The following is a 2,935-nucleotide window of genomic DNA, read 5'->3' on the forward strand; positions in this document are numbered from 1 at the left end:
TTGCCTGTGTATAATGTGCATTTTTGTCCTTTGAAAGGTGTAATTTTAAAAGTGTGTAGCTGGTATTCTCATTTGGGAGCATGAAGAGCAAAAGCAGGGCTAGAAGCCAACATTCCCTAGTGCATTTCATAAGAATTTTTTTTGTTTTGTTTTTTTGTTTTTTAAATGAAAGAACTAACAACTAATAGAGTTCCGGCTTGTCCCCATAACTATGCCTTAATATTCTGGCCACACCCCAGTTCCAGAAGATATTATCTATCAATTCATTTCTCCCCAAGAACAATGCTTATCTCCTGACATGAATATTCTACCTTCAATATTTATAAAACTTATGGAAAAGGGGTTGTAACTGAGGGGAGAAATCAACTCTGGATAACAAGTAATAAGAAGGAATATTCTAAGGAGAGATGGACTTATTCCAATGAGGGGCTGGGAAAATATAATTGCTTAGATTTATTCAAAAAGAATTATCTGTATCCATATCACTTTCCTGATAAAATTCTGGGAAAATTCACATTTTCCCAAACTTGTATGACTAGAATCCACTAATTCATCTAAACTAAAATTTCTCTACCTTTTGTTGTGTTTTCTCTCTCAGTATCAAATCTATACTTCAAAGATTACCTGAATAACGTACAAGATTTGATTTCTGAACGAAGAAGTAGAAAAGGGGAAAACCTTGGTCCTAATTCAAAAATTAGTCATTAATACATGATTATTTCTCTCATCAAGTCCATCTATTATTTCTAAAATTAAATACCAGCTTCTCTGCTTAGCTTTTAAAATCCTTCATAACTTGTCCCCAAACTATCTTTCTAGCTTCTTTGCACATTATTCTGCACAGATGTCTCATTCAGATTTTGTTCCCTAAATACAACACTCCTTCTCTAATCACCACACCTTTGTATGTTCCCACTCTTCCTTTAAGGCACAGCTCACACAACTTCTATAAACTTCTGTAAAAATTTCTTGATTCCCCCCTATTGAGATTGCTTTCCCTCCAAACTATCCTATATTAGCCATTTTATTTTTTTTTTACCACAATAGCATTATTAATGTCATTGTATTCTTTATGTAATTTATAATCAGCACAGTAGGATTTTCCAAGTTTTTCAATGGAATGACTTGAGACAGTTTGGAATAAAAATGTAAAGCAATTATATTGGAGTAATATAAATAATCTTTGGTATACAGTATTCTGTAGGTTAATAATACATTACAAATATTTCACAGGACACCAGTTTTTAACATGAATAGTATTTTTTGGCCAAGTGAATTCTGTTAAGTGAACAAATTCCTTCCCAGCTGCATCTTCTTAGGTTGCTGAGGCTCAGATAGAAGGTCACTGATAAAGGATGACATCTATTGGGCCTATCACTTTCATTTTATCTGCAGATATCTGCCTTTGCCTTTTTCAAAACACATTTCTTCTTCTTCCAACAACTGATGTACAGAAAGTGTCTTTCTCTCTTTGTCCAAGGACACATAGGTGATGAAAGCATAGGGAGCATGGCATCTCTCTTGGGAATATAATGTGACAGCATCAGCATCCACCAAGACTTCAATCTCCATGTACTTATTGCTAATGAAGCTTATGAATAACGAGATGAACAGAATTTTAGAAAAGGTAGATATGATTTACCTGTAGAGCTCAGGCTTTTCTTTCATAGAAATTGTTCATGTTCTAGGGCATTAAAAACTTAACTAAATGCATAGGAGCATAAATTCAGACAATACTACAATAAAAAATTATATACAGTATATCCATGGAAGTGTATATTTAAAAATAATTGAAACTAGTCTAATCCTAAAGAATGAGTGGGTCAAAAATCAAATCATAGAAACAATCAATTTCATTAAAGAGAATGACAAGAATGAGAGAGCACACCAAAACTTGTGGGATGCAGCCAAAGCAGTACTTAGGTGAAAATTTAATTTCTAAACATATACATCAATAAAAGGGAGAAAGAAGAGATCAATGAATTGGGCATTCAAATAAAAACAAAAACACTAGAGAAAAAACATAGTTAAAATCCCCAATTAAACAGAAAAATTAAAATCCTGAAAAGCAAAGGAGAGATTAATAAAATTGAAATTAAAAAACAACACATTGAACTAATAAATGAAACCAAGAACTAATTTTATGAAACAATCAATAAAATACACATATAATTGGTTAATTTGATTTTTAAAAAGAAAACCAATACATCACTATAAAAAATTTAAAAAGTAAATGTGCCACAAATTAAAGCAATTATAAAAATAAAGCTATTTTTTAAACCCTTTAAATGCTAGATAAAATTTTATACCCAATCCCTATGTTTTCTCTAACTAAATGCCCTCCCCACTCTCCTTCCTTTAAATATCTGCATAAAAGTCTTTCTTTCCTTGTTGCTACTCAACCTGTCAATAATCTTCCTAAAATATGGCACCAGGATCTAAACATATCCCAAACATAAACTAATTTCAAAAGTGTTTCTTGTAAGGAAATAGGGAATTATCAACTTTCTCACTCTGGACATTGAAATATGATTCATTTAGCCCATGCTCTGTTCCAATCAGTATTAATCAATTTTATAGAATCTTATCAAACTTCTGTATATCAGGTCCCAAAGCGGTGAGCTGCAGGTTCTAAGTCCATTTGCTAAATTATAAGAAATTAGTCACCCAATATATTTTTGTATCTCCAGACCAATCTTAGAATTGAAAAAGAACATCTTGTGATACCTTTGTGCAGAAGAACATCTTATGACACCTTTGGGCACTGACTGTCATAGATTTTACCATTTCTTTCTATCTAATCTAAGAAGAAACCCATTCATCTTATGATCATCAAGAGAGTAGAGATTTTTCTTGTTTTATTCAACTCATGATCCTGCTGACTTAGTATTTTGCTTATTTTATCTTATGCATTATATGTCACAATATAATATTG

The sequence above is a fragment of the Antechinus flavipes genome, chromosome 1, assembly GCF_016432865.1.
Source record: "Antechinus flavipes isolate AdamAnt ecotype Samford, QLD, Australia chromosome 1, AdamAnt_v2, whole genome shotgun sequence".
NCBI lineage: Eukaryota > Metazoa > Chordata > Mammalia > Dasyuromorphia > Dasyuridae > Antechinus > Antechinus flavipes.